Source organism: Macaca nemestrina, chromosome 2 (assembly GCF_043159975.1).
Source record: "Macaca nemestrina isolate mMacNem1 chromosome 2, mMacNem.hap1, whole genome shotgun sequence".
Taxonomy (NCBI): Eukaryota; Metazoa; Chordata; class Mammalia; order Primates; family Cercopithecidae; genus Macaca; species Macaca nemestrina.
In genome coordinates this window covers 21408661-21430631 of record NC_092126.1, presented here as the reverse complement: position 1 = coordinate 21430631, position 21971 = coordinate 21408661, and the positions used below count along the sequence as shown (strand labels likewise).

Here is a 21971-nt window from a genome sequence, read left to right as displayed (position 1 = left end):
TATCTTACTGTAGAAATGAGTCTATATATGTATATATTTTTATCAGAAAATATATCATACCTTAACCTCATGTTTATACATTTGTTTGCCAAATAAATCCATTTAATGTATTGAGATTTTCTGTGTATTAGGCACCATGCTAAGTGCTTCATAAATGCTATTTCACTTAATTGCAACAATACTACAATGTAAATCAACCCAATTATACAGTCTATGTATTGGAGGTTCAGGTCCATAATCACAAAGTCAGCAAGTAGAAATGCCTGGTTTCAAACCCAGATTTGTCAACTCCAGATTTTATTTTTTACTATTCTACATCTCACTTTGTGCACTTGAAATTTTTGACTAAAATTATATTACAACCATAAATCATGATAATATTCACCTATTCACCTACAACATTTTAGTGTCTGACTGATATTCCATTGGATAGATTTACAAAATATTTTACCATTCCTCTCTTGGTAGACTTTTGAGTTTAGTTTTATTTCTTTTCAATTTTCCACTAATATAAACAACACTGCAATGAATACCCAGGTAGATAAATCTTGTTGCTCAACCTCAGTTATTTCCTGAGGATGAATTTGAAGAATTAGAGTCACTGGAAAAATGAAGTGTAAAAATGTTATGCTTTCAACAGCAATGCCAAATTTTCCTTCAGAAAAACTACACCAAAATTACATACCTGCTATCAAAATGTATCTATGTTTGTGTTCTAAAATGTCTTTTAAAAAACAAAAATTAAAAAAAAAAACAAACTTTAAACCACAATCTTTCAAATCACAGTATCATAATGTCTCAGAGACAGAAGATAGCTTAAGAGTCATTTAGTCTAATCTCCTGCATTATGGACCTACTTTTTCATGGAGCATTCCTGATCTGAGGTATCTATCTTGTAATTTGTAGAAGGTGGGACAGAAAAGAAAGAAGCAAATTTAAATATCCTTAAACTACAAAGCAATTTTCTTCACCTCTCAGCGATGTAACACTGTTCAAACTGTTGTAAAATGCATCCAGAATAAGAGTGCCTCAATAGAAATGAGGAAACTGGCAGGCTTTCAACATACTCGACACGGGTCATGAAATAATCAAGATTTTTTGGTCATTCTCCACTTGGAATGGGTTTGCTCTAGGTGCTGGCAGCTGAAAATATATGCCTTGCGTTATTCAGTTGCTCAGCAGCTTGGTTTTCTTCTGCTTTTGGGAATTCAGGAAACAGAGGTGGTCAGTGGAAGAAGACTGATTGTCTAGAGACCAACATGAATTAGATATATATATATTTTTTTACCTTTCCAGTAAAGGGACTGTGAGCCTAGCTGGATGTGTAGCTCCCTCCACCACACCCTAAATCAAAAGTTTCATCCCTGGAGTCTCTTTAATTCTAGAGACAGTGAGATTTAGCTCATATTGAAGGAGAAAATGACCTTCAACTGGATAAGCTTTCCTTGAGTACCCATTAGATACAAAACACTGCTGGATGTTGCAGTGAGAACAAACAAACAAAAAGCACAGGGAATACTCATATGTGAGTGAAGAGATAAATCTATAAATATATAAGTTCCGCAAGTTATTGGCAAATAAAATTCTGAGAGGGCAAAGAGAGGGGAAAGATTTCTTCCTCTCTGTCAGAGGACTGGGGTAGTGGAAAAAAGCTTTAGAGAAAAGGTGGTATTTGTAGAGTCTGGAGAGCCGGGTTCCTCTGCTCCAAATTGGTGTCTAGTGCAGATATGGTAAATAATTAAAATCATGAAATAAGAACATCACTAAAACCAGTAATTTGACTTACTCTTAAAACACACGCGCAAACGCGAGCGCGCTCACACTCGCGCGCGCGCGCGCACACACACACACACACGCACAATGGCGTGCGCGCGCTTTTTAAGGGGCCTAGAGACTCCATTTCGGCTGCACATTAAAGTCATCCCAGGAAGGAGAAGGGAAAATTGAATTTCACCTTCTTCTGCTTTAGAAAGCTAGATGGGTTGAGGGTAGGGATCAGGGACCACAACTCAACTCCGAAACTTTGGGCTTCCAGAACTGCAGGGGAAACTGATTCTGAGATCTGACAATGGAACCTGGGGCGGGAGGGGGGTACCTTATTCATAATCCTCCCTCACAATAGAGGAGCACAGTACTCGGCACCCAGTAAACACTCATTTGTCGAATTGATTTTAAGCCTCCGCTTTTCCCCCAAAGAGGGCAATCAATCCATTGCACGTTTTGCTCCTTTCACCAGTTTAATTCAGCTCTGATCTCAGTAGTTAGAAAAATGGGGGAAGGAATGGGGCCATAGACTGCTGCAAGTAGAGCTGTGTAAGAGGGTGCGAGGAAGGAAGGCGAGAGCAGCGGAGGGAGTTAATACTCCTACCTCAGCTGGTCTCCTGCAGCCAACGCTCAGCCCCCGCCCCCTCTCTCCTTTCCGGACCCCCCAACGGCGAGGCGAGAGAGCAGCGCCGGCGAGGCGCTGGCTGGACTCTGACTGTCACGTTAATTCCCTGCTGCTTTTCTAGTCCCCAGCCGCCTCGCCCCTCCTCCCTCATCCCCAGGCTGGGTTTGGAGGCGATTTCCCTCTAGTGACTGAGCCGACTGCATCTGGGCAAGCGGCGCTTTGCCTCTCTCGCGTCTTTGTCTGCTCTTCCTGCAAGGCTACGGCGCCTGGAGCAGGGTCTGCAGCGGCCGCCGCAGCAACGCGAGCCAAGTCGTGCCCCGCACGGCAGCCCGGGGCCGCACCCTCGCTCGGTGGCGGCGCCCGAAAACGCCAGCCGCGCCACGCACTGCCTGCGTCCCGCGACCCAGCCGCCACGCACCAACCCCGCCGCCTTCGCCCGGAGCCAAGCCCGCCGGGCCAGCCCGGTCCCAGGTGGGCAGCTCGGCTTGCAGCTGGTTGGACGTGGCGGCCGCTGCAGCCCTGGCAGCGCGCACACCCCTAAGCATACGCACCCAACGCCTCCTCCCTGAGCCACGAGGATGGAGCAGCCACCCCGGCCCGGGACTGGCGCAAGGTAAGGTGCAGCCGCCTGTTGCTTTTCGCAGCGCGCGGGATCATCCCTCTCCCCGGGTACCTAGGCCGTCCCTCCAAGGAACAAGTAGAGAACTATTACCTCAGTTCTAAGCCATGCCTTTCTAAGCCCCCCGATCCCTTTTGCGCAGACCCTGGGAGAGACCTCCTCCTGGAGAGATACAGTCGACCCTCTTTGCTCCTGTTCAGCCGGCTGCTATACAATAGTCTGCAAACTTTTGTGACCCTTCCCTGCGCGGTGCTCACCCCGTGCTGTGCAAGTTGCAGGTTTAGTTCTTGCATTCGCCCTTCCCCCAGCCCCTCTTGCCATATGCATCTGCCCATTTCTCTCTGTGTGTTTTTGCCAGTCGACTTTTCACTCCCCGCAGCTCTGGCTCCTGAGGCGAGGGTTTGGGACCCAGCAGTGCTCTAGGAGCTCTAGGAGCCTCTAGGAGCTCGGTAGGGACAGGGAAGGTGAAATAAGAGAGGTGGGACGTGGAGGATGCCTGCGGCCACCCCTGAAGCTTCGTCCAGCGCGATGGGAGTCAGTCCATCCTTGCACACGCCACCCCCAACTCGGCAATGAAACCTTTGGAGTGGCTTGCGGCTGTGCGCCGTGGGAACTGCAAGTGCAGATATGGGTGGGTGAAGTAAGTGGCTCAGGGAGGGAAAGGCTGCTCGTGCGGTGGAGGAGGAAGCTGAGGGTCGGGTAGATCTGCCCACGGTTGAGGGAAATGAAAAGGTACTGCTAATGTGGACGAGGGGCCAGTCCTGAGAGGCCATCTGACGAAGAGGAAAAGGGATTTGAGTCCGGAGGGCGCTGGCCTGGGTATGTAAATACAGATGGGGGAGGGGCTTGGGTACCTGGGGGCGCGTGGAGACAAGGAATGGAGCCCTGGAATGCCGGGCCCTTGGGTACTTGGGAAGGCAGGCTGCTCAGTGCCTGGGATGGGGCGATCTCCCTCCCCATAAGCAAACAAACCTCCCCGCGAGAATCTGAATGCGTTGGCATCTTGGGTGGTGACTGAATGGTCAGATCGCGGAGCAGGGATGCTTCTCCATGCTCTAAGAGGACCATAGTCTGCTCTCTTCTCTGGCACCCGCTTGCTTCTACGTTCCGTCACCTCCGCACCCAGGTCGGTAGACCCACGCCCACCTTCTCTGCCAGGCGCTCGGGAGTCAAGGATGTTTCCGCAGCCGCAGTGTAGGAAGGGGACTCCTGCCTCCCAGGGGGAGACGTGTGTGGTGTGTGCGGGGTAGAGGGGAGTCCCCAGCGCCCGGCGAGTAAACAGGGGTCCAAAGTGGTTGGAGGAGAGCGCAGGAGCGGAGGCTGCGGTGGGAGCCACTTTCCCCCGCCCCTCCACAAATCGCACCTGGGCGGAGCGAGGGAGTGGGGGGAACCCTGTGCTGCGCCCAGGAGGCTGGGGAGCGCAGAGCTGAGGGCGCGCAGGGAAACGCAGAGCTAGGAGGTGTGGGCCTCGGGTGAGGGGAGACCCAGCTCTTAGACCTGGGAGCCCAGGCAGAGGTGGATCTGCCCACCTTGCAGTTTCTAGGTAGATCCTTCTGGTGGTTCCAGATGCTCTGGCAAATGCAGGAAGGGGAGGTTCTTTTCTCCTGTGCACCCCAGCAATCTGGAGTGCAAGACCGTTTGCGGGAGGGGGCTTAGTCAGCTGTTTCGAAGAGGCAGCCTCCCCTCCCTTTTATCCACCTAGCCCCCTATTTCCGGGTGGGGGCACAGTGACTACCAAGGACAGTAAGCACCTCACTTAACCCTTCTCTCCCTGAGGAGGTGCATGCTCCTCTCCCAGAGGTGCCTTTGGCTGAGAGTGGATCCCTGGTTCCTAGTAGCCCTATAGGGAAACATTTGGTTGGGTGGGTTTGGAACCCTGTACAACCTTTAGGTCCTCCCTGTTCAGACCTTCCACGTGCAGGCTTTTCTTACTTTCTCCGCGGGTGCCCTACAGAGGACTCCTGCTCCTTTGTACCAGTTGGGAAAAAGCAAAATTCAGAGCAGTTCCTTTTTCTGGGTCCTTCGCCTTGGCCACATCGAAGGAAACATCGACTCGCCAGGGCTCCCGGGAGAAATCCCGAGGTCAGTCCCTCCCATTCCGGGGCACCCCTGGAGCAGGTAGCTCCCTGCCTTAGCGGTGGCAAACTCCAGAGCCCCAAGGAGCAGAACGGGGATTCCCTGCGCTCAGGCTCCTGGTGCAGTTCCTGAGCACAAAGGCCACACCCTCACAGGCCAGGCCTGGTGAGAGAGCCCGGCTTCTTCACAAGCACCTGGATACCTGAGGTAGGATCCTAGACTTAACACTCACACTCCACAAGATTTAGCTCTGACCCCAACCCCCCCTCGCTGGGCTCATTTCTTTCTGAATGCTTATCTGTCGCCTGAATTTGCGCTCTGGCCACTTCTTTTTGCATGTCGAAACAAGTTAGAATATGTCCCTTGGTAACTTGAGGAAAGACTCCAGATCCACATCAAGGTGGGTTTATTTCAGGTTGCTGAACCGTGCTGGGGAGACAAATAGTAATGTAACAATCAGCGCTAGCTAGCGGGTGTGGAGTTCTTACTCTATTCCAGACACTATATGTGATATTGTATATGCTTGTGTTAGATTTAACCCTCACAACAGTCCTGAAAGATGGGTAGAGATACTTATCTCGTGTTATAGATGGGGAAACCCAGTATTGAATAAATCAAGTTATCTGCTTATTGGCATTCAGCCAGGAAATGGTGGGGCTGATTGGTCTGGTGAGCAGAGAACACTGAGTATGTCCCATACTCCCAGCCCTATTTGGTACTGAAAACCCTTTGTCTAGAAGGAAGCATGAGTGAGGCCCCTAACCCTTTACTCCAAACTGCAGGGGCATCCTATGAGTGCCAGTCCTGGCCTGTGAGCCCCTGTGACCAGAGTATTGGGAAGACTGATGTTGCATATCGCCTGTCTCAAAGTTTGGTGGGGTACATCTTGGTATAGTGGAATACTAGTACTGTAAATCGATTTACAAAACTGGCTACTGGTACTGGACTTCTCTTCTGAACCTTTCGTAGGCATTCTCTTTTTAAATAGGAAGATAAATGGAAGGAGGGATCCAAATATGAACAGGGATTTGCTCTGTGGTCAAGAACTAGAGGCAGTTTTATGTAGCAATTGTATTCGGCAAATGAAAGCCTCTCTCTGAATTGAGTCACAGAATTAGAGCTAAGAGGAATCTCAGATATCATCCCACCCAATCCAGACTCAGGGAGGAGATTCAATGCTGAGCTCAAGGCTGCTTGGTGCATTTGTAGCGTAACTAATGCTAGAACCACTGCCTTTTGACTGTTGCTCAAATATGGTACCATTATACATAAATAAGTTATGCTCACTTCCGCTATTTTTTTAGCATCTTAAAATTAATTAGGAAAATAATTTTTATTTTAAAAAGAGTGTTTTGCTTATTTTCCCATAAATGCTTCTCAATCAGCATAACCAGAAAAAACTCTATATCATATATAATGAATAAGCTACCACAAATTTGACTCTTTTTGCAGAAATAAAAATTTGCAGAATATTTATAAGTCTTCAGATCAACAAAAATTAACTATGCAAGCCTCCTCTGGATGATTCTAAATAAGATTAAATGATTTCTAATGATTTTAGCAAAGTCTTCTGTTAGATTGAGTTGCTTCATCCTTCCATACTTCCAAGTATTTGTGAAAATAATACGGAATTTTTCCTATCACAGGAAACATTCTTTTGAATACAATGGCATGAATTATTGGATTTCTCGTGGATTTTTGACTTTTCATTAAAGTTTATGCTGATGTAAAGCTAAGGCAAAACAATATATTTCTGTACTTGAGGCTCAGAAAGAGGAAAAATAGTTCTTTGTCACTTCCAATAATATTTGTCACTTCCTTGCCTACCTAGCCCCTTCAACAAAGGGGGCTTTCTCCAGTCACTTGAGGATTTCATACACCTTTAAGCATTTCATGAGACAAAGCTCTAGTTTCCAAGAACACCTCATGTCTTTTCTCTATAGTACCAGGATGTCCTCTCTTTGGAGACAAACTAACACAAAGTCAATAGTAATATTGACTATGACTACAGTAATAGTCATAATCAATAGGGGGGATAGAAGAATCCTGTTTTTCAGAATCACATCAGCAGGGCAAGAGTCATAGACAGATGGTGGAAACCTGGTGCCTTTTATGTCACCTGGAATAGGATTTCTATCTCTAATGCTGTGGCACACTAGGACCTAGGTCATCCTATAGTGAGGGAGGTGGAAGAAGAAAAGAAGAGAGTGAGTCAACATTATTGTCAGAGGAGGGATGGGTGGAGGAAGATGGAGGTGAGGCTTGGCTGCTGAGGGACCCAGGTGTGACCAAAATGCCCACAGAGATCCAGCATGCACTAAGAGCTGCTCCCTCTTCTTCCTTTTTTTCCTACCCCCAACCTCAGTCTGCCTTTTGTGTCAGGTCGACTGTTCTGAATCCCCAAGACCCCAGTTATCTCAAGGGGAAGCATTCATTTTCCAGAGAATTCATTAGAAACCAATTTTGTTTTTATGCAAGTAGGAAAAACTTGCACAGCTGCCCCACTCTTCAGGAAGAGCCATTCAAAACCAGATCACCCAGAAGGGTGACCTTCTGGAGGTGGGGATACCAGCTTAGTTGAGTTGCAGCAGTGTTAAAGAAAAGAGATGTAACACTGAAATTAAGTGTGACAATATCCGAAAGAAATGGTTTCTGTCCCAGGGACCACAGGAAGGGGAATCCTTTGGAACCTGGGCAGATATTCTGGTGTCCAGTTCCTGGTTTATTCATGGGAGCTGTATCCTTACCTTACTTATGTGGTCCAATCCCCTCTACTTATTTTATTGTGGCTTCTGTGTGGTGCAGTATCAAAAGTCCCACATCACACATCTTCTGGGGAAATTCTTTGGGGTGTGCCTTTATCTTATATAAATATGAGTTTGTTGACATTTAGAATAACAATTACTATTAAGCAATATGCTCTGAGACAAAGGATATGAAAAAATAAAAACTTTCATTCAGAACACAATGAATAGATATGCTTATACAATACACAGTATGAGTTAAAAGTCTTGGGTTAGATATTTGAAAATAAAAAATAATCAAGATTTAGAATATCTGATCTTGACTATTTTTAATAGCAAGAGAAGCTAAATAATAAGGTTCTGTAGAAAGAGTTTGAAGAAGATACTAAAAAAAAAAAAAGCTGAGAGTAGGACCTGAGAAGCTTTACCCTTATTGATTTTATTTTAAACAAATATAAAATATCTTAATCTATATTTAGATTTGAATAATCCATAAGATTAATAAATTTTGTATTTATTTTATTATCTGCCGATTGTGACTTTGTGAACTTTATTTGATAAGTGGTTTGGAGTCATGATGGAAGCTCTTATACCTTAGATGTTAGTATATATCTACATATACTTTATAAAAACTTAGTGAGTTAATACATCTCAACATGACAATGACAAACGAAATGGTCATTTCATATGAGAATGAAATCTGGAATCTTCTCAAAAGCTGATAGGTTTGAACATACTATTTCTCCACCACAGCTGGTAAGTTAATAGTAAGAGCCATATAGTTCTTTCAAAATAGATAAAGGAGTAAATACTTAAAAAAAAAATCCTCCCCAAATAAAACCAGATTTTATTCTTTAGGAGAATAAATGAACAGATTAGGAAAGGTTATGAAATTTACAGTTCCATTTTATCCTAAGCTCTCTCAGCTACCTTTTATGTTAATACTTGTCCAGTGCAAATGTCACTGCATTTTCAGACAGTTTAAAAAAATGCTTTAGATGCCTTTCATTAGAAATAAAATGGAAACAAATATTACAAATATGTGAAGCTATCCTCAACCATGGAGTAATATTTGACAAAGTGGTGAGTATGTTTCCAAATACAGATTAGTTTCCTTTTATTCTCTTTTCCTCCTCTACCACCCGCCCCCCCCAACCCCGTCTCCTTCCTTCCTTCCCTCCCTCACTCCCTCCTTTGCTCCCTCCCTCCCACCCTTCCTTCCTTCCTTCCCTCGCTCACTCCCTCCTTTGCTCCCTCCCTCCCACCCTTCCTTCCTTCCTTCCTTCCTTCCTTCCTTCCTTCCTTCCTTCCTTCCTTCCTTCCTTCCCTTCTTCCTTCCAATTTTAGGTCATTGATAGAAGAAATATTCAGTAACTTACTGGGAGAGACTGCTATAATAATTCAGGACAAATATGTCCTCTGGTGAGGGCCGTGCTGAAGGCACAGTGCATAGTTCTCTAAAGCTAAAGCACAAAGGTCATGAGGTCTCATGGCTTTCCCCTGAGTCTTCTAACCTGAGCTCTGATTTGGAGAAATAATCATTGTATAGGCCTGCTACAGAGGGCTCCCCCTGTTAGCAGTGACTAAGCAGTATGCTTTTCCTATGCTGCACTGGGAATTTATGCACTGAGAAGAGTCCTGGTCCAGGCTGCTGATCTTCCCTAGATGTCTGGCCATCACGGATTATTAAGTGGAATACTTTTCACCCTTTCCACAATTATATTTAAGCTTAGGGTTTCAAAGCTTTTATTTTCCTGCTACTATGTGTTGTGCGGTCATTTATTGGAGTGGCCAGTTTGTTATTTTAACTGTGGCTCAGAAACAGTGTCTGCTAGTAAACTGAAAATGATTCCCAAAGGGAAGATGTACTGTGGACTGTTGATACCCAATGCTTCCGCTATAAAACCTGTGAAAGGGGTATGGTGTGTGGCCAGCCAAGTCAGGAGGGCCAAGCTAGAGGCAGCAGACAACAGCACAGAAAGGTGGGAAAGGTGGGGGCAAGAGAGAAAGAGGAGTAAGAGAAGCATGGCAAAACAAAAACAAAAACAGCAACCACAAAAAACCTACCCAAAGGAAGAGAACCCGATACTTAGCACAGTAAGACTAAGAAATACCTGATAGTAAACCAAAACCAAAGGATAAGGGGGGAAAAAAACAAAACAAAACAGTAAGAATAAGAGAAGGCAAAAAAAGAGAATGGGAGTAATAAAGACTGAAAGAAGAGGCTTACAAGGAAAAGGAATGCACTAAATAACACCGCATAGCGTAGATAATTCACAGGCAGCCTAGCTCCCCAGCCAGAGGACAAGGTCTCTCTCTCACATATCAGAGTGCCACATTAGTGTGGCTTTATCAATCTCCAGGCCAAGGTCTTCTCTGATTTACTCCATGGTGCACTTTGACAGTCTGACAAAGCCTAGGGGCCCTGGAATGGTATGTTTAAATGCATAAAATATAATACATATGATTATAGCACAAACCAATTTTATTGAAATATCTGTTTATCAACTTATAAAAGAAACCACTGTTACTAATGTATGTGCTTCTTACATAATGCCTCTATAACAAGATCTTGTAGTGGGACTAGTGGCTAGTATTGTTTCGAAGTAGGAATGGGCATACATGCTCCTATGAGATAACTATGGCAGCTGTATTGTGATATGAAAATATTTATATTGGTGACTTAATCACTAGTACTGCTACTATTGAGGTTTATGGCCTGTGTTTAAAATGGAATGAGATGGTACATTGCCGTTTAAGCTTCACAAAGTTGCGATTTTTTTTTCCATGCAGGTTCATGAATGCGTTGAATTCTATTGGTAGATGCCTTGGAGGTCTCTGACCCCAAGAACTCCAGACAATGGCAACCATATAATTTATCATTTCCCACTGGGACACTTTGGCGAATGAAAGGGCTCTTAGTTGTTTTTCCAAGACAGTAGGTATAAATTGGGACAGGCCCAGGCAAATGGTAATACAGCTGCTTTAGCACTCTGGGATCTTCTAGCGGCGTTAGCACTTTGGGACCTACCTCCCCAGATCAGTTTTCACTTCTCTGACTCGGGAAAGTGGCTTTTTCTGCTCTGTTCTTAGGGATCAAGACTGTGGATAGTGGTATTGGAAAGTAGAGAAGACCTTCAGCTGGAAAATGATCCTTTATAAGGGCCACAACCAAGATATGGGATGCCTTTGTGAGAAATGAAAAATGGGCTTCCTTGGAGCAAAAATAGCCTCCTGGATCCTGGCCCCATGAATCCTGGCTTGTGTTTTAGCTCCCAGTGGCCCCCTTGGCTAGGTTCACTGTAGCCTTGGCCAATACCACCTGAAATGAGGGTGAATTATCAGAGTCCATTGCATTTCAGCCAAAAGTTTCAACTCCCCCTCCAACAATTTCTCTTGAGTAGACTTGCCAAAATAGTTTTTAAAGATTCACTTCGTTTCCCTTCCCACTTCCCAGTTATCAGGAAATGGCTTTGGCCCAGGCAGGTAGATGGAGAACCATGGGAAGAGGTCAGGATCTGAAGAATTTTTAGAGTAGATAATAAGGCCTTGAGTGATAAAGAGGGAACTGTGGTCCTGGAGTGTTTGCTAAACAGATGGCTCATGTTGTCCAGTGTTGGAAGAAGATAACAGAATGTCCCTGCTCCTGGAAATTAGCAAGTTTTTGTTTGTTCTGTTTGATGAAATAGAACCTGCTTAGTAGAAGAAAAAAACTCTTCTAAGAAAGCTTTTGACTTTGCAGGGGTGGCGACATCTCAGAAAATGCCCTCTTTATGTGCGTATAGACTATTTGGGAACCAGGCAACCTAGTTCTAGTTCCAGTTCCAGCTTTGACTCTAACCATCTCTGTGGCACTGGGCTGGTTACGTCAAATGTTCTGGGCTCTACTTCCCCAGTAAGAGGAAAGTTAGGAATTAAATGATTTCTAAAGTCCTTTTCAGTTATATGTGTGTATAATGTCAAAGATGTGTCTGACATTGTTTTATTTTTACTCCATATGATGTCTTCTCTGTTTAAGTTAATTCAGACTCATTTCTTTGCTTAGGTCTTCCAGCCCTTACATGTTACAGATCCAACAATGATAGATGGACACTCTACAGTCCTGAGGGTCTGTTACACCTGGAGCACTTCTGGGAACCTACAATAAAAGGATGAGGGGGAGTGACACAGAGAGAGAAATAGCTGACCGGTAAAGGGACAAGGTACGAAGGGGTGAAACAATTGATAACTTTTCTTGCGGCAATAATTGTCATGTAGGCAAGATATAGGAAGATGAAGAAGGGTTCCTTAGATTTTGACTATGTGCTTGTGTCCAACTCTTTATAAGCATACGATCATATCACTCTCTGCTAAAATCCTTTAAATTACTCCTGCTTGCATATAAGAGGATTGCATCCTTAGTATGGTTTAACAGGTCCTTGTTTAGCAATGGGCAGGTCTACGCAAACCTATCCCAAAGTTCAAGGAAGCTGAGAGGCTGAAGAAAGAGGCTGACAAATCTAGTTTATCAGAAAGAAACCTACAATTGGGACTTAGGAACAGAAGTCATGTCTGTATGTCAGGCGATAGCGAGACAAGATAATTGTCATGTAGGCAAGATATAGGAAGATGAAGAAGGGTTCCTTAGATTTTGACTATGTGCCCATCTTGGTGGATCCCTGAGCCATTACCCACTAGACCCAGGGTTTACATATTATAGGAAAGGGATGATTCCGAAAGGATTTGTAGAACTATTGAATATGGTAACATCAAATTTGTTTGACCTAAGGGCAGGATTTATAGTAAGTAAGTACCCGCTCTTACACAAGGAACACTAGATAAGTGGAAAATCTTAGAGGCCTTCCAGGAACTGAAGTTAATCAGAAGTCAACATGGTGGATTAGCATCCAAGATGGAGTTGCTTTGGCCTCCACAGTCCTTTGTCACCTGGCTGTTACCTGTCACTTTATGTGCCATTTTCCTTGGCATACCCTGTGCCCTGGTATGTTCAAACTGGCCCTTTCCAACTCTGTAATCAGATATCACGTTGGCATCATGAAATCAGCCATGGTAGGAGGATTTGCACCACTGTTTATACTACAAAGCAAGCATTTTCCCTTAGAAAGCTGGTTGTAGAGTTTACAAGCACATACTGCTGCCCCTACCCCACCAAAAGACTCGATGCCCCTGCAACAGAAAGCACTTTTTCACATCTGCCTCCGCCGCCATTCCCTATTGCTGACAGTTTATCTGTCCTCCCCTCTCTTCTTCCTTTCTCTTCTTCTCTCTCTCCCTTTCTTCTATCTAATTATTCATCCACCTACACACCCACTCATTCATCCAAAGGTAGCCCGACTACGTTCTAATTAATCTGCCATTTAATAGCTGAGTGAGTGACTGTGGGAAATTTTTCTAACCTTTAGTATGTCTCAGTTTTCTCTATGTGAAATGGGTATAATAATAGGTAGTTGTGAGGCTTAAATGAATTAACATGAACAAGGTGCTTTTTAACAGTATCTGGCACATGAGAAGTACTACTTAAGTCATTGTTATTATTATTGAACAAAATATTATTGATTGCTTACTGTGTACTGAATGTACACAGATGAAAGCAGGTTTGTAAAACAAGCATAAGAAAATGTTCAAGAACCCTGAACAAAGCCTGATTATCCCAGGGGTATCAGAATTGACTTCATGGTCAATTCTTCGTGGAGCCAGGTCCATTTGAACCGAATCCTGGAAGATTATGTATACCCACCAAATTGATAAGACAGATGGGGTTATCCTAGGAGGAGGGAAAGCACAGACACAGGAAAAGGGAACAGAATAATGACTTGTTAGGGTTTTGTGTAGCTGAGCATGAGGTCACAGACAGAGGAGATCTTTGATCAGCTCTGGGTTATGGCAAGATCTTCCAGGAAGTGAGCTGCAGTCTCCTTTTAGTCCTTTTTTTTTTTCTCCTGTTGCCTGCACCAGTGTAGGTCTGAACTTTGAGTTTTCCAAAAGGTGTCAGAAGTCCTTATTTTCATGTGTAAGATCCTAATGTTTGGTAGAACCAATTCATTTAAAACATAGTAGAACTAATTAAATTAAAAACAAAATAAAACAAAACAAAACACATATGCAGGCTATACTCAGCTTTCCACAGAAAAGTGGAGCCCTGGGTTTCCAGGCTTGGTTAAGGATGACAAGCTCTGCAATTGAAATTTCTGATTTTGAATATGATTCTGCCATTAGCCGTGTGACCACAGGTGAGAGTTTCTTAAGCTCTCTGAGCCTTGGTTTTCTGCCAAATGGCTATATTTCTTGTCTTTCATACCTTGCTGTGAGGAGTTTTTTGGATGATGGAGATAAAAGTCCTTGCAAAGAATCAGACAAGTGTTAGAATTCTTCCTGGGTCCTAGCATGCTGTGGCAGAGCCATATACTCAGTACAGCCCTCAGCATGGTTTAAGTCACCCAAAGATACCTGAATGTCCTCACCTGCCTTGTTAATTTTAACAATAGATGGGGGAAGAAAAACGTAGGTGTATTTTTCCCCTTTATTCTGTTAAAAACATCACAAGGAGCTTGACATTCCATTTTGAAAGTCTGTGTGTCAAAGATCCAGCTAAGAGTTATTTATTGATTCTGCATAGATTCAGGGTGACAGAGAAAAAATTTCACCTCGACATGGTGTGTGTTTGTTGTTTCCTTGAGATGGGGGGGGGGGGTTTCTCTGAAAAGGCATCTGCTGCACTACTTGTTAATGGGGGTTATGTCAAAATCTGCACTTGCATTTGTGTAATTTCCCATCTTTTGATCCCTTTCCATTCCAGGCTGGCTTTGATCATAAAGGCTTTTAAGGAAATGATCAAACCCTATAAAAGTCAAATTATTTATGGTTGAGGGGCTGAGCTTGGTGAATGTTGGCTTTGACACTGCTGAGAGTTGGATATATACCCAGCTTGCTTCATTGGGGCTGGCTAAAAGCTCTGTGTAATTGCAGCTTTGCAAAAACTCCAGGCTATTATAATACATTGAATGTTGGTGTTGTCTGATTTGTGTTATCTTTATTTGTTTTGTTGTATTGCCTGATTGAACATGATCATAAGAAGCTTCAAAGATACAGGCAGACCTTGAAATAAGGATACCTAACTTTCAGAAGAACATTCATTATGAGTTTTGGCTCCACTGCAAAAATTTTACTACCTCTGCTTCTGGAACTGACCTGAGCCTCAGAGTCTGTTTTAGTCTCCTCTGAGCCTCAAGCCACCTGGACCTCAGGACTGCAGTGTCTGATGCCTCTATAGCTCCCGTTTCCTGCCAGTTTCTGGAGCCCTGTTCCCCGAACCACTGCAGGAGTCCCAGAGGGGCCAAGGTTCCTCTCCTCTGAGGTGGATTTGAGACACCTTGTTCTACTGAACTAATATTATAGATGAAATAGCACATTTGCTATTAAGGAAGTATCAAAGTCCTAACCCCCAGTGAGATGGTATTTAGAGACAGGGCCTTTGGGAAGTAATTAGATCTAGATGAAGTCATGAAGGTGGGGTCCTCAGCATGAGATTAGTGTTTTTACAAGAAAAGACACCAGAAAGCGTGCTTCCTCTCTCTCTCCGCCTGCACGCACCAAGGAAAGGCCATGTGAGGACACAGTGAGAAGGCGGCTGTCTGCAACCCAAGGAAAGAGCCTACACCATCTGCATCAGGTATCAACCCTGCTGGTATCTTCTCCAGAACTGTGAGAAATGAATTCCTGTTGTTTAAGCCACCCAGTCTATGGCAATTTGTTAAGGCAGCCCTAACTAAGATAAGAAATTAATGTAGGTTAGCCTGGGCATCTCATCACCTTGTAAGCATCTCTTGGGATAAAAATGGACCTTGCTTTTGCATCTGTGTATATCACAAGCCTGGCCCATAATTGGTACTCAGTAACTATCTGTTGAATGAATCAATGAACACTAATGATTTAAGTGAAAAAATCCAATTTATAAATAAACATTTAGCGAACAGTTTATTCTAGTGTTGGGGACTTCCTGCAATCATGGAATAATGGTTTGAGATGAAGAAAAAAATAAATTATTTTAGGATGCACACACACACACCCCCAAAATGTTAGCAACCTCTACTTTTTTTACTAGCTCACCCCACAGTGACATAATGATAGGAAAATAAATACAGTCAGCATGCTTTCCTATTTACCCAGCATGCAAGCAAATGACTGTTTCTAAGCATTTGCAATTTCATCAAGATCTCTTAGAACCGTTCTCTATAAAGAGATGCTGAATTGAGCTGCTGACCTGCCAAAACCTAATTAACTTGAGTTTAGTAAAATAAAGAAGTCCTTTAAAAAAAAAAGAGAGAGAGAGAGAATTACAGGAAGGGAATTCTAAGGTCCCTTTTAATTTGAAATCCCCAGTGGGCAGGTTGCCATAGAAGGATGTGATTTTTCTTACAAAATAGTGACTTTAGGATTTTTTCTTGTTGCTCTTAGAAATTCCTCAGACACTATGAGGAGTATACTCCATGGCTTTTGCCATTTGAGAATGGAGAAGCAATTTCCTCAAGATGCTATTCATCTTTATTCATATCTGGATGCAGATGAGTTCAGAATGTGTGGGTGTGGGATTTGAAGAGTCTGAAGTGCTTAGGTAACAGTTGGCATGCCAGTTGTGTAATGAAGAATATGTATTGACAATATTAAATTGTGGGCTAAATCTCATTTTTTAGTGTTAAAAAAAAAACACACACACAACAAAATTTCTAAAAGCTACAGTGTTGTTTTTATGCCAGGGATGTTTCTAAATGTTGGGACAACAGTGCTGAAAAATATGGGCCTCCAATATGCATCACTTTCTTCTGCCCAGCCTGGGTTTAGTGTGGAAAGCCCATATAGCTTTCTTTTTAACTGGAGAGTGCCGTAGTCTTTCTTTTCCTTCCTTCCTTCCTTCCTTCCTTCCTTCCTTCCTTCCTTCCTTCCTTCCTTCCTTCCTTCCTTCCTTCCTTCTTTTTCTTTCTTTCTCTCTTTCTTTCCTTCCTTCCTTCTGTCTCTCTCTCTTTCTTCTCTTTCTTTCTCTCTTTCTTCTCTTTCTTTCTTTACTTCTTTCTCTTTCTTCTCTTTCTTTCTTTCTTTCTTTCTTTCTTTCTTTCTTTCTTTCTTTCTTTCTTTCTTTCTTTTTCTTTCTTTCTTTCTTTCTTTCTTTCTTTCTTTCTTTCTGACAGAGTCTAACTCTGTCACCCAGGCTGGAGTGCAGTGGTGCAATCTCAGCTCACTGCAACCTCCGCCTCTTGAGTTCAAGCAATCCTCCTGCCTTAGCCTCCTGAATAGCTGTGATTACAGGTGCCTGCTACCATACCCAGCTAATTTTTGTATTTTTAGTAGAGACAGGGATTCACTGTGTTGGCCAGGATGTGTTTCTAAATGTACATTCATATTATATTCAGCTGAGTGAAGCAAATGGCATCAGTAATAACAGGTAAGAATAATTCACTTTTCATATTGAAGAAGAGCCTACCGGTTTCTAGAAAAATTAGTGGTAATTTATTGAGTTACCATGAAGTTGTTGTTTGCTTCTCAGCCTCCACCACCTCAAATTCACCATCAACTTCTAGGGCTTTATCAGGTGAAACTTTGTGCCATTACTTCTTTTATAAAGTCATGTTCTTTTCTCTACCTTACCTTTCCTTTGTGTGGATGGCAATGAAGAGGTCTTCTTTCTACTCAGTTGTAAATTGACTGGGAAGTCTGGGCACACTGTGTCCAGGGCTAGGAAACGTTTGCGGATTCTGTGGATAGCAGGCATCTCTAGTAATACGTGGATATTCAGGGTCCTAGATTAGTCATGGAATGCCTAGAGCAGGAGATTTAGCCATTTTTCCTGCTATAGATCCCTTTGGCAGTCTGGTGAAACCTATGTACCCTTTTTCAGAATGATATTTTTAAATTTTAAGAAAGTACATAGGATTACTAAGAGCAAGACAAATAACACAAAGTATACTGAATCTCACAGAATTTACAACATTATGGATGACTAATATCATCACCCAATGTGTCATCAATAATAATCTTAAACTTACTTTAAATAACACATTTCAACATTTTGTTTAACCATCAGATGTGTTTGAACTTGCCTGGTCTAGACTTGTAGCCTACATGTATATCATATTTCCAAACAGCAATAGTAACTTTCGAAGAATCAAAAATTCTCATTTGAACTTTCCAATTTTGCAAAATTGTAATGACTAATTTAAATGCCTGACTTCTTTCCATTGATGAAGAACAAACAAGTATGAATAAGGAATTCCACAAAGCGTTGTAGATGTCTAAATATCTAGGGTGAGATAATGCATCTTCCACCTTTCATGACTGAATGACTGCCAAGTGAAGAATTGACCAATACTTGTCTCTATATATTATGAGGTGCTATGATCAGGAGAAATTAACTATCATGACTTTAATGTCATGATGTAAAAAAATAAATTTTCAGGATTTGTGGAAGAATTGTATTGTCATATAAAAAGAACATTGTGACTTTTACTGGTGATGTCCCAGATATATAATGGTAGTGTAATCTGTTGCCTGCCTTTTAAATGGAAGGAAATGCCAAATTTCGATTAAGGGTCAATGGAAAGAAATGAGAAGAGATCCTACACAGTTGTAGATCCCTTACATTCTAGCCACGGCCTCATCATGGACCTGTCGGACCCTGAAGTTAAAAACTTCTGTCTCAAAGTGTGAACCAATACCTGATGATGTGGAAAATAACAGCTAAAACAGTTCTCAGAAAAATAAGACCTACAGATGGGATTATAAAAAGAATGTCATTTACTGTTTGTTAACTTATTTAACAAACACACCATAGTTCAACCTAAAGTTTGCAATTGACTTCATAATTGGTCCCTTTGGAGAGAGATACTGTTGCCTTTATTCAAAATAGTATTGAGTCTTCTCTGAGAAGCAGTGGTATAATATTTTGAATATTGTCATCAATGTTCATTCTTAAATGGTTTTGGGGTGGTTCTGGTGTTTTGAAATAAGCCAAAGTCAATTGAAGTAAGGCTACTGAATGAAGAAGGTAATCAAGGTGTGTGAACACCAGACTGGGACTTGAAAATCCTAAGGATTTTTTTGGAAGGGGCTCATCAGCTACCCTGAAGGTTGCTTTGTAGCAGGTGGAGACGAGGTAGGGATGAGATTCAGAAAGGACTGCATTTCCAAAATGATAGCATCCTTGGAGTCAGCTTATAATTCCCTGGAATGACTACCTTATAGAGGAACACTCATTTCCCTCATTAAATAGTCCCATTCTATATAGTCTTGAATAGAGCTGCACTGTTCAATAGAAATATCATGCTAGCCACTTGGGTAATTTAAAATTTTTTTCAGTAATTGCATTAAACATGTAAAAAGAAAAATGTATACTTAATTTCAGTAATATACTTAATCCAGTATATTCAAAATTATCGTTTTGACTTGTAATCAAATAAAATGTATTAAATTTTACACACTAAGTCTTTGAGATCTGGTGTTATATTTTATACTCACACCATGTTGCACTTTGGACACTAAGTTTTCATCAGAAATACTTGACCTATATTTAGATTTTATAAAATTTACAGTTGAAAAAAAAAAGTTCATATGTCTAAGTTGTTTTCAAACATACTTAAACATTTTCCAATGACTGAATTGGATATTAGTCTTTAAATTTAAATTAATCACAGTTAATAAACTTAAATAATTAGCTCCTCAGTTACACTAGCTACATTTCAAGTGCTCAGTAGCCACATGTGGCCAGTGGTTACTGCATGGGACAGGACAGGTGCAAACTATATGAAGAAACAATTGGAGAGGAATTCATAGGCACCGCATGGGCTTTAAACTCACTGGAACCATTAGAATCATGCTTGTCTTTCCAGTTTTTTGTTGTCTTTTCTATGAATCACTTTGTTTAGTCTTTTTGTTAATCTGATATTTTTCCAAAAGTCTCCCCACCTTCTCTTTAGAATCCTTTTGTGTGACCCCTCCCAAAGGCCTTTCCTTATGAGTATTTATTATTTATATCCAGGGACACCACATGGTCTCTGCTTCATAGACAGAAGGTTCAAGGGTGAGTTTAGGTGACTAGATGAAGACAGGAAGTTAATGTCCCTACACCAAGTCAGGATGGATAAACAGCTAAACCACAGGAGTAAAAGTTCCTTGCTCAGAGCCCCACAAGGCAGCCATCACTTTTGAAGTACCTCTACTTCTGATTATGAAGATTTGGTGGATTTGGTGTGGGATGTAGGAAACTGCATTTTTGTTAAGTTTCTCTTACTCTCCCTACTCTCCCCACTAAGTGATTCAAAGAGCCTAATTTAAGAATTGTTACCCTAAACCCCTCTCTTCCCACTATATTCTTTTTAGCAGTGGTCCTCAAGCTGTGTTCTTCTCTCTTCGTGAGATCACCGTGTCTTGTTAAATTGAAGAGTTCTAGGCTCTGCCCCAAGTCTGCAAATCAAAATATCTGAAAGCATGGCACTAGGAATCTACTTAAAACAAAACAAAACAAACATACCCCCAAAACTCCCTAAATAATTGTTATGCCTTATTAAAACAAACAAACAAACAAACAAAACACTGCTTTATGCAGACCCCAGCTTAGACATAAAGAATTTGCTAATCCCAGCCTTTCTCATTCATCCTCTTTTCCAGTAACTGGCATTTAAAAACCCATGTCATATTTATTCTGCCTCCCCTCTGTCAAGGTTATTTTTAAAATATGGGACTGGGATACAAAGGTATAGATCATGAGGTCCTGTTTCTGATCTCAGAGAGCTTGCAGATGTAGGAGGAAGAGATAGAGACCTGTGGAAAACTGTTTATAAAGCACTACAAGTGGAGTACTGCATGGCATGCTGAGTGTAGAGCACATGAAGAGCACAAGAATCATATCCATTGGACTGTGAGCTGGTGGAATGGCTTAGAAAGGACTTTGGGCGGGCGCGGTGGCTCAAGCCTGTAATCCCAGCACTTTGGGAGGCCAAGGTGGGTGGATCACGAGGTCAGGAGATCGAGACTATCCTGGCTAACATGGTGAAACCCTGTCTCTACTAAAAATACAAAAAACTAGCCGGGCGTGGTGGCGGGCGCCTGTAGTCCCAGCTACTTGGGAGGCTGAGGCACAGAATGGCGTAAACCCGGGAGGCAGAGTTTGCAGTGAGCCGAGATCGCGCCACTGCACTCCAGCCTGGGAGACACAGCGAGAATCCATCTCAAAAAAAAAAAAAAGGACTTTGGGAATCCTGAGTTGATCCAGGAAAGGTCAAATTGGTGTTCTGCCGGACAGCTAGAGGCAGGGAAGGACACCTGGAGATTTGATATGAATTAAGGTGTGAACAGGGAAGCAGGGCCCCTGTGAATGACATGGAATAATAGATTTATTACTAGAATAAACAGATCTTCCACAGTTGTGGGAGATACTTGGAATGCAAAGGTCTTGCAGGGCACAAAAAGTCACTCAGTAGGGACCATGAAGGAAGCTGGTGAAGAAATCTATGGCAGGTATTGCCTCTACTGCTGGTGGTGGGACTGAAGTTGCTCTAAGTCAGCAGGGCTCAGGGAAGAAGAAATTGGGACTGGTGTGAGGAGAAGCAAGGGCAAACTAGAACTTATAAGGATGAACAAGGACCTGTGCCCCAGTAGCATAGGTGGCCTGAGAAAGCAGACATCCTTGCCCTGGAGCTGCACACCCAGACTGGGAAACTGGGGGTGGAGACCCAGGGGGATGCGGAAGAACTGTGGGCTACTTGTGCTCTCCCCAACACTGCCAGCCAGGAGATCAGCAGCAATGTGTGTTAGCTGAGATAGTGCCTTCCAAGGGTAATTCTGCATAGCATGTCTGCCTTCCAGATCTCAGGATGACTTTTCTCATGGCCAGCCTCAACTGGATTCCCACAGGAAAGGGAAATCTGGGAAACATGGTCCTACATAGCTAAGTCAACACGATAGAAAACCACTGCAGTTGGCTTAGGAAACCTGAGCTGGCAGTGGCGAGATGGAACGTGGGCATGTTGGGGCAGGGGACTGAGGTGGGATGGCAGGGTATTAGCCTATGTACAGTGGTAAAGCAGCAATGATGACCTTGAGGAGTTTTATCCTCTACATATTAATGGATTTAAATGGAGGAGTAACTTGATAAAAT

The 21971-nt window shown here is 42.8% G+C and overlaps 1 protein-coding gene across 9 annotated transcripts in view; it reads left to right on the top strand.

Annotated features, from left to right (window-relative positions):
* The first annotated feature begins 2433 nt into the window (after positions 1-2433).
* LOC105488945 (leucine rich repeat containing 3B) overlaps positions 2434-21971 on the top strand; it is an 88668-nt gene continuing 69130 nt past the window's right edge. For 2 of the 9 annotated variants that reach the window (XM_011753466.3, XM_011753470.3), the window contains exons 1-2: positions 2434-3002; positions 11874-12030. The gene's annotated coding sequence lies outside the window, so the exon portion shown is untranslated. Of the gene's footprint in view, positions 3003-3045; positions 3828-3855; positions 4135-4156; positions 5292-11873; positions 12031-21971 lie in introns of those variants that run through there. The other 7 variants (XM_011753467.3, XM_011753468.3, XM_011753465.3 and 4 more) reach the window with 7 other exon arrangements.